Below are 10,708 nucleotides of genomic sequence, written 5' to 3' on the forward strand. Positions count from 1 at the left end.
TGTCATTGATTTTAAATTTTAGTTACTCTTAAAGTTTTGCCATAATTTCCGCAGTCTAAAGAAGGTTCTCAGATTGCATATTATTAGAGGAAAGTAACTCCTCTTTATGCCACCCATGGTTGGTTCTCTGGATATAAAAGGAATGTTTGAACCCCTACATCTTAAATCAGAACCCCCCGTAATTAAGTTAACTAGCCATATTTATTTACCATTAGAAGCAACAATAAAGATGGTGGTGAAGGTGAAACCGGAACCTGAGGGCATCAAAGAAGTCTCACAAAGGGTCCTTAAGGCTCCAAGTTTGGATAATGACTCCTTAGGGTCGATAAGGACATCTGGAAGAGAAGGTCCTGGTCCTGTTCATTTCCTACCGAATAACATGCTCTAATGGAATTGCAGATCGTCCTGGCTAACCTACTATAGTCCATTTATTCAGTTCAGGGCTAAGTTGGTACACTGTGACTTTTAACTCGAGTAAATTATATACTTGTGGATTTGAGAAAAAATTGGACGGTATTCTATCCTGATGACCGCTGGCCGTACCTAACTTTATTTAATTGCCGTTTTTTTAACGTTTTCTAATAATATAAAATTATTCTTTTCATTTAAATAAGTAAGTCAAAATCATTTTAACAAACTTCCACTCCCAGTTGCCGATAGTTTTAAGGAGCAGTGACCTACAACCTGGGAAACCCTACCTCAACCCGAAGACTGAAGCTCAGACTGCTGCAGGAGATTCTTTTATAAATTTTTAATAAATATAAAATTAATTCATAGTCACACTACCTCTATTTACCTCTATATTATTAATATTCATTTTATTTATTCATTTTTTTTCTCTCTCTTTTCTTCTCTCTTCCTTTTTTCAAATTAACTTGTTTCATTTTAATATTAGAAGACAATTGTTTGTTTTATTTAAGTGTACCAATATCATTATTTTTGTTATTAATTTTACTTTCCTCTTTTATTAAGAACCGTTATTCTTGTCTATTTATTTTATTATTATTTTTTTTTCTTGTAATAAGAACATTGTATATAGTAAGGGGTGTCATTTGTATGACTATACCCCCTCATAATCAACTGTTAAAAAAATGTATATAAAATAAATTATATCAACTATGTAGGCCCACCAGGCCGATCAGGTATAAAAATAAAATAATAAAAAAATTTTTTTAACAAACCATTTTATCTCTACTCATAGACCCTGGAACTTAAAACATTGGGAATGGGCAGGGGATAAAACATGTACTGAGTGATTCATTTTGCTGGACACAATCAGAAAGTTGTGGAAGGAAAAAAAAAAATATATTAATTGACTCGTCGTAAAATTTTTGATGTGTAATGAAATGTCATTATTACTTTTAGTAATCATTAAATTTTTTAATGGGTTGTTTTTTAGTAAGTGACCACCATATGGGGAAGGAAACGGGCAGACAACACTCTGTACCCCTTCTTAAAATATCAGGAGGCAGAGAATGCTTGCCTCTTCGATTCTTCTGCTATTATGTCCTAGAGATGTTACAGTATATTTTTTGATAAAATCGATTGATTGTAAGTGCGACTATGTAGAATCGATTTTTCATATTGTTTTTGATTTTCTCAAAAATGGCCATAACAATTTTTATTAAACCCGATACACCAATATACAATTAAATTACTTTTAATGTCAGCTGGGTCTTATCATCAGATACCTTAAGTGAGAATTTTCAAAATGGCTTCCTGTAAAGTGTTTCTAATTTTTTTTCTTTGAGTTGAAAAAGTATTCCACATTTTTATTAATAAAGATCAAGGAATAATTTGAAATTATGGGAGGAATTTATTGTATTTGTTTTCCATGTTGAATACATTTTTCTTGTAATTAAAGTTATTTAGACGTAGTATATACCGTTGGACCAAACTATTTTGCAAAAAATAATATTGAACATAGAGATAATGGAGATTAATAAAACGTTTATTCTAATCTAACAGTAATTCATTTTATATCACCTTAGTAATTTATTCTATAAAAATTTAGCATTGAATAAATGGTTTAGAATTTATTAACAGTAAACTGTTATATTTCTGGATTATTACTAATAAAAATGTGAAATGGTTAATTAACTCAATCAAAATTAAAGGTACGTTAGAGGAAACCATTTTGAAAATTTGTAACTTGAGTCCCGTAAAACTATTTCAATGATGGTGAGACCTAGCTGATATTAAAAATCATTTAATTGTACACTGATATAAGGATTTTAATAAAAATTGTTATGGCCATTTTTGAGAAAATCAGAAAAATATGAAAAATCTATTGTACATAGTTGCAATGGTCGATTTCATCAAAAAAGATACTGTAATATCTCTAAGATATAACAGCTTTAAATTTCTGCAAATTCTGTTCTCTGCGTCGTTTTTAAGCTAGGGTGTTTACATATAATGCCCATTTAGTGGAATTGGGATTTAGCAATTTTGTTTATATTGTATTTAGCAAGTTATATTTAGCAACGAGAAATACTAATAAAAATACTATTTTGAAAAATATTGAAACTAGAGTTATTCAACTTTTTGGAAAATTAGTTTGAGAAAATATTGATACACAGTGTGTACATCTGAAACGAGCGAGGATTATTTTAAACGCAATGTAGGTTGATAAGTGATTTTTTTTTAACATGTTTTCTTATCAATTGTTGATAAATCAATATGTGCAACCTATGTTAAGGTTGTTCATAACAAGGATGGCTAGTTATGCAACACTGTTGCGAGAGTTGGCTCAATGCATTCAACAACAAGCTTCAACCCTGGAAAACTTCTAGGGTCTGTTTATGTTTTAACAAATGGTTTTTTTTTTTAATTATTACTTTTTTTAAAAATTATTATTACTTGATTTTACTTATTACTTTTAATTATAACTTGATTTTTTTTAAAAATTATTATTACTTACATTGGTACTATTTAACTGTGGGATTTCCAATGGTTAGGAGGGTTGAATTTATAGTGCTATTGTGTGTGAACTGGAAGCCACTTCACTTATTTTCAGAGCCGCAACCTACGCTTAGCAGAGCTCAAGACACGATATAACAAATAATGAGGTGTGTGAAAAATAACTTTATGATATTGACAATAAATAATTAATATAGATAAATATGGGTACCATGTGAAAATAATTACAAGATAAGAATAATTCTAACGCTGAAGATTAATTTATACGAGAAATTAATAATAAACTAATACAGAAGTTAACGGCAAAACGAAAATTAAAAGAAATTATTGAATTCGGACCATTGTTTGTGAACATACAGACTTGAACTTTAATCTTTATTTTTAAAAAAATGTTGAAATTAGGCACCACCAAATATTTTAAATGATCATATAAATGATAATCAATCATTAAGAACTATTATTACTAACCCTAAATTATTTTATTTTTAAAGAATTATCTTAAAATTTATGGATAATAATTTATTTAGAAAAGAAATAATATATCTAAAAAATGTCAGAAAAAAAATTAAATTTATTGAATTACCCTATAACAATAAATTTGGTAAACGTACCTTAAACTATACATTACCATATATATCCGTTCAATCGCTTTCCAGAAAATAATAAATCAACCACAGAGAAATTAAAAAAAGAAATATTTAATTAGGTACTTTCTTACTTCAATTATTGTCAATAATTGATTTTTATTCACCAAATAAATTATTAATATATCTGCATGTATCCATATCTGCCTGTATTTTTTCTTAACTCTAAATAATTATCTATTATATTACGATTAGAACTAACTATATATGTGTGTTCTTAGTAATAGATATTATTGGATCCTTATTTTTATCATATTTTGTATCATCTTGTTTTATTCTCATTATTATGTTAATTCACTGATTGTAAATTTGCACCTTTATTATTCACATGAAAGTCCTTTCAGTTGTTTTTATTGTTATTATTTTTTATTTTATTTAATTTAGTTTTTTAATAATTATTATTTTCATTTTAGTAGTTGTTAATTAAATTATTGGTTGTATCACATGAGATCAATTCATATTGTACTTGTATAGCCTCCACAACGCCTAATTGTCAAAATTGTAATATTCACATTTCACTTTCATTTTTATATGTTATTTTGGCACCGACCGATAGATGTTGTTATCTGGTCGGACCATAAATAAATAAAAAAAATAAAATAAAAATTAATTGCCTACTTAGATCCTTATTGGACCTTATTAGTAATGAGGCGCGAAACAGTTTTTGTATTTTAGGGAAACCGGTAAGATGTATAGAGATACCAGATATTATATTTACCCACTTTTATTACATATTATTACTTACCACTATAAACTAAATAGTTATAATAAACGATTAATTCAATATGTGAATCAAAATATTAATGTATGTTTAATTTTAACTAAACATATTAATTGATATAAAACTTCCAATTGTGTTCAATTAATCTATATGCATCTACATATCTAGCAATTGCTAATCATTGCCTGGTCTAATTATTATTTAGAACTTTAGTATAAATTTTTGACTAAATACAATCTTATTTTTGTTAAATCTTAATATTTAATTCTGTTTTAATATATATTATTTTAAGAATTATGATAACATTAAAATATCTTTGCACCATTTTAAAAATGTAATACTTACATAAAAAAAACTCCCATTGAAGAAAATGTTTACTTTTTTCACGTCTAAGATACTTCCAAGAATATTAATAAGATTAATATGTTTACACATTAGTTTTGAAAAAGTTCAAAAACCCGAGACGTCATTATATTTTTATAATGTAATTTAACCCAACATTTTAAGAATTTTATTTTATTTTATTTATTTATTTTTATTTATGGAGATCCTCTTTTAAAGTATGATTGTTTTGATATCGCAAACTATAAAATATATTATAATATTCTTGTTCTGAATACTCAATTTGAATAAAAGGTGCCACTCATATTAACTATTCAATCTGATCTTTCACTCTATTTTTTTGTTTCGTATCAGGGCATAGATATCAGTAGATGCATCCATCTTTTTCATAAACGATAACGTATGATTTTATTTTTTCCCCTCAATTTAGTAGCTTGACGATATTTTACAGTTTAGTATACCATATTTTAAAATAACAGTAAGGAAATGATTGTTCATTTTTTACTGTCATCGAATTTTCAGGATAAGTCAGACTCGAAGCCACAAGCCCAGATTACAATCTGTAGATTTGTTCACGTCAGCCAAGTAACCTAGATCGGGATTATGTATTATGATCCGCGTTCCTTAACGTCTTCTTTAAGCTCCTATGTTGGACGTTATTAACTGCTCGATAAGGAGAGAAAAATGTAGATAAATTATACCAAAGCTATTAGCAAACTGTCAGTCGGTGAAAGGGTGTGTCTTTTTTCAAAACATTGACATACCAAATACGAAATCTAGTTCTGTCGGGCAGGTTCAAAATTGATGGCGGATATCTACGAAAAGTTTTAGAAATTACTTGTGATTCACCCCGTTTGAACAGCTGGACACGTGTCAAATATCCGAAGACCGAAAATTCCCCACATCGGCGTTCATACGTACATGACAATCATGTGATAATGTGCCTATGATTGAATGAATTGGTTCAGAATTTCAAATTAGATTTGAATCCAATTCATTTTAGTAACAACCTATTCTTTTTCCTCTGATTTATCTCTCTGGGTAATATTTTTTTTTTTTATATATGGCTCTATGCACAATGCCATTTCGATTAATCTGCCTCCAATGACACGCATTATATCTACCAAGACCTTTCCCACTACTCCCACAGTGAACTCTGTGATGAGTTCCGCCCACGTCAGCAGTACTTAAGCGCATGTGACTATTCTACATTATCAAGAAAAAAAAATGGCGTGATGACCTTGCCTATAATAACCAACACATGGAGAGTTATCATAATCAAGTCTCGTAAACGATGAATAATGTATGTAAGTAAAAATATTTTACATATATAAACATATTTCACCTTGTAGCTGCACCTATCCAGAGGAAGCCACTGGTATATGTATATGTTAGAAGCCTCCAGTCTCCCATCGTGCATTATGGTAGTTCCATTTCGCTAGCTGAAGTGGTATGTGATATATGGGGGAATATAGTAGTTGACCAAAGGAATTTTTACATTCAGACTAATTAAAGAAACTTCTTTACAGATTGAATACAAGAGTAATAATAATTAACTTTAGGAAATGTTTATTGTTGGACGTTTTTGTTGCAAATGTATGTAAAACGAAAGATGCAGTTTTTCATTTCTGAAAGACAAGAAGAATTATCCTCACTACCATCACCCTTTAAAATAAATAAAATATAAAACAAACTAAACCATACAACTTGCCATGCAAAGGAGTAACAATTGATAGATATTTGATATTTGCGGCACATTTGAATAAAAAAATAAAATCATATGGCTTATTGGCAAAATCATTTGTCACAGGGCTTAAGTGGTTAGAGAGTTTATAATGGAAGGAGTGATATCTGGTTCGGGCTAGATCGGTTACATAGAGAACATTAAGGTCTTTATGTATGATTTTATTTGTGACAAAGTAAGGAGCATTGAGAATTTCACGAAGGATTTTGGATTGTAAGGATTGAATACGAGAGGAATTCCAAGGCTTAGTGGAGCCCCAAAGCTCAACTCCATATATTCAGATTGGCTTTATTACAGTCATGTAGATCAGTCTTTTGTAATGTGTTGGAAGTTTAGACCGTTTGTCTAGTAACTGCTGTAATAGTCGAAATCGACGTGCAGTTATTATTTATTTAAAATATTATATTCGACTTTAATAATGTATTATGAAAATTTATTTATTAGTTCTTTTTAAATTTCGTTTTTAATAAACTGTTCTACTGCTGCGATTGTTTTTATTATGCTATACTTATGCGTTGCTATCCGTTTTCTCTTAATTTGGCTAATAGAATGAATTTTGTTTCAGATAACTGGGAAGGGGCTGTATGAAGGAGTGAAAAAGGGGAAATAATGTATTGGACGAACTGGTTTGTTATTTGTCTTTGTGTGAGAAAAAGGAAAACAGATATATGTATATAGGAAAAGGAAAATATATTTTTTGTTAAGAAAAAAAATGTATTTGAAGTGTATTGTATTTAGTTTATTGATGTTCTTTGTTTGAAAAATGGAAAATGTTAATATATTGTAGTGTATATGTCCTATATATATAGGTCCACATTGATGGGTAAGATGTGTGTTATAGCAACCCAAATAAAGCGTTTCTCTCCTTCGCAGCACTGTTCACACCCTTGCCAAATATGCAATAATTCATTATTTATACATATTATATCACGACAAATGGTAAAAGGGACATAATTGAAAAGGCTCAAAAACGTCCAGGTTCTGCGAGGACTTTTAGGAGGATAAATCTAACAAATCAGTCTTTTAGTCAACTTGCACCTTCAAGAGTACCTCACCGATGGCAAAAGTCATGAAATAATTAAATTTTAGTAACAGGTTTAGTGTGAATTTAATACAAAAAAATTGTGAACACCATCTAAATAGTCATTGATCAGAAAAAATCTACATAACTAACATATGAAACTATGAAAACAATTTTCCAGGTTCCCAAAAATATAAACAAATTGTAGGTTTTTCGTCTTAATAAAATTTTCTAAACCCTTTAAAGTACCAAATATACTCTTATCATAATTTTGTATTCGCCCTATTTATATAATACTGACTATTTATGAAAATCGCAGTTTGCAATTATTTTAAAAATTCTAAGCCTATATGTGCACCAAAGAAAATTTTTTCTAAGCCAAATGGGTGCGTGGAGCTGATATCAAGGGATGATGGGAAAACGGGAAAGAGGAGACATCTTTTCTGCATTGGGAATAGGAATTGGGTTTAGGAATAGGATACTTTGCAAATCAGGTAAATAATGGGTATCAGTCTAATGGTTATGGGGATCAGGTTGTTTGCGTCAAGAGTATATAGTTAGTAATCCTCAGTATAGACTGAAGCTGTTTATGTTTGCCTGTCACCTTAGTGTCCTGAATAAGGGGTTCGTACAGTACCAGAGGCTATCAAAAAATTTTATATGCCTCATCCAATGAATTATATCACAGTCTGCAGTTCGAGTGTCATGGGTATGTAGTCCGTCTTTGAATGAAGCATGTCTCATGGTACGTCTGAGTATACCGCTCTGAATGTGTTGCAGGTTGCATGTAGGTGTTATTTTGGTCAGCATAGGTACTCTGCAGAGTAGGGCTGGCTTGAGTACTAATATAAATCATTAATTTGAGGTGGAGAGAAAGATTAGGAAAAGTTAGCAGAACATTAATCCAGTAAGTCTTGGTTCTAAAGAACAAGACCTTCTTACTGCAGTGGTGAGGTATCATTAGATGTCTACCCTTAGAAGATCATAACCAATAACATTAAAACCTATTAAGTGTCAGGAAGTACGGTTTATTGTCTACCGATTTTATGGGAGATCGCATGGTCAACTTTCATGATATCCCCCTTCCCGCAGAAAATGTTCCAAAAACTCTATCAACATCACCTTATAACTCCATCTTCTGATCCACCCCCTCCCCCTCTCCCACACTTCTTTTCGACTTCTGACTGTTTTTCTTATTATTTTACCATTATCTATTGTCTTTAATAATTAATGTTTTTATTTTCATTATCTTCTATGCGAATCAATACGAGGAGTCCCCTCACCTCCGGATTTCAAAATTAGTACCATTTAGAATGGATATTTCACAATAAATAAACATTACAGGTAACCTTAAAATATCAAAGGCAGTAAAAGGTAATACCTAACAGGATTTATTCCTTTTTTTCACAGTAAAGCATTTACTAATAACCTGTTTCTTTTCTGTTTTAGAGAGATCGGAAAAAAAAAAACTTTCATGCTCATAAGCTTACTTTTTCCCTTCTAAACTAATTGACGGCGAAGAATACACTTTATATGGATTATGGAGAAGATGTTCAGAGTTGTGGTCAATTAGAAAAATCTTTTATCTAAATAGATATAATAAGCAATTGATTCAATCATTAATCTAACGTGTTAACAACTAAATATGTTAATAATGAGATGTAGATAGTTAAAATAAAATAAATAAATATGGTTTTGTTTACTTATGTTGTTCTTTGCTGACCGCTCCCCTCCGACAAACTTCTCCAATAATTAATAAATATGTTAATATTCGAAAACTCGTAGCTTTTTCGAATTGAACTCAAACAGCCTTGATGAAGCTCTACAAAATGGGGCTAAACCTCGGAAAATAAATAATTGTCATATTTTTTGTTTCCGTTTTGAACGAAACAATTTGAATTCATTATACTAACTATTTACATACATACTTTATATTGATGTTTCAAACAACTCAATCATCAACGGTATCGTACATCATGTCTAGACGGGGAAAATACCGTTGTTTAACGACTCTTTATCTGTTTATAGCGGGATTTGAAATCATCCACGACCAGCTGACATTTTAACTTGTGAGATGAGAATCAGTTGGTTGGAACGCGAGGAGAACTTCACCAGTCGCTATATTTCACTCTTCTTATAGGTGCCTTTTACAGCGGGTTGTAAGATACAAAATCTCTCTTGAAATTTTTCAAATTCCTATGAACTTTAAAAGTATGACAATACAAAGATACTTTACATATAATTCCTTGATATGTTTACCATTTAATTATCACAGTCAAGATTTGACTACCCGGCTTCATTGATCCAAAATATTGATAAGGCACTTGGTGACGTAAGAGTTAACTGCTCCATGGAAACTAAACGATCAATTTATTTTATAATTGCCACCGCTAGATTAGATGTGGGCAGCTTCCTGTAGCTCTCTCTTCCGGCCTGTAGTGAACTCACTAATGACAAGTAATAAAACTAATAAAATGAAAATGATTAGTAGTACAAAAAAAAGAAGGGAACTCTAGAAAATTGAAGAAATATAGTTCCATAATCAATTAATATGAGGAAAGTGATATATGTAATTATCAATCATAACCGGCTGCTTTGTGAACTCATTAATGACAAGTAATAAAACTAATAAAATGAAAATGATTAGTAGTACAAAAAAAAAGGGACAACTTTAGAAAATTGAAGAAATAAAGTTCCATAATAAATTAATATGAGGAAAGTGATATATGTAATTATTAATCATATCCAGCTGCTTTGTGAAGTCACTAATGACAAGTAATAAAACTAATAAAATGAAAATAATTAGTATTACAAAACAAAAAGGGAGAACTTTAGAAAATTGAAGAAATAAAGTTCCATAATAAATTAATATGAGGAAAGTGATATATGTAATTATTAATCACATCCTACTACTGTGGAGGAAGGATAATCGATCAATGCACAATAACCGAGAATCGATTTATAGATTGGTCCTGTAATGTCAACTGAAAGACTTCTTATTAATGTGCAATACTGTTTCTTCGCGAGGTGAAACATTCACATGATGTTATGAAGGAATAAATGTATTAATTATTAGTTTAAATCTTCTACACTAAGCCAGGATATAAAGAAATGTTATTTTTAAATTGATAACCGAGTCTAATGGATGAAAATAGTTTACTTCACTGAGCCATTTATCAACCTATATACGACTTTATTGTTTAAAAGATGTTTCTTGTAAATTAATAAAATTAAAGCTTCGGAAAATTCGAATTTTCACGTTTGTTGAATAGACAAAAAGTATAATATTTATTATACTATTTATAATTATTTTATAA

Source organism: Halyomorpha halys, unplaced genomic scaffold (genome assembly GCF_000696795.3).
Source record: "Halyomorpha halys isolate HHAL.00 unplaced genomic scaffold, Hhal_1.1 Scaffold560.1, whole genome shotgun sequence".
Lineage (NCBI taxonomy): Eukaryota > Metazoa > Arthropoda > Insecta > Hemiptera > Pentatomidae > Halyomorpha > Halyomorpha halys.